Source organism: Sinocyclocheilus anshuiensis, unplaced genomic scaffold (assembly GCF_001515605.1).
Source record: "Sinocyclocheilus anshuiensis isolate Anshui unplaced genomic scaffold, SAMN03320099.WGS_v1.1 scaffold366, whole genome shotgun sequence".
In the NCBI taxonomy this organism is placed as follows: Eukaryota; Metazoa; Chordata; class Actinopteri; order Cypriniformes; family Cyprinidae; genus Sinocyclocheilus; species Sinocyclocheilus anshuiensis.
The window spans coordinates 1,156,764-1,156,984 of record NW_015547673.1 but is presented as its reverse complement, the minus strand read 5'-3'; the positions used below and the strand labels follow the sequence as shown (position 1 = coordinate 1,156,984).

The 221-nt window shown below is 24.0% G+C and overlaps 1 protein-coding gene across 1 annotated transcript in view; it reads right to left on the bottom strand.

Moving 5' to 3' along the window:
• Window positions 1–221, bottom strand: part of LOC107702807 (A disintegrin and metalloproteinase with thrombospondin motifs 13-like) — a 25,630-nt gene that overhangs the window by 19,894 nt on the left and 5,515 nt on the right. The window lies entirely within an intron of this gene.

Genomic DNA, 221 nt, shown 5'->3' with positions numbered 1-221 from the left:
ATATATATATCATGTTTTTGTTATGTTTTTTTACATTTAAATCAGAATTCTGCAATTTGTGACAAATGGTCAATTAAAAAATTTAACTGCTATTATAATTTATAATAACAATTGTATTATTATAATTATTATTCTTATTTAAATTCACAATAGCAGTATTTTTATTAGTGGTCTCAGACCTTTGGCGGCTGATGTGTATGTGTGTTATACAGTAAGTGCCT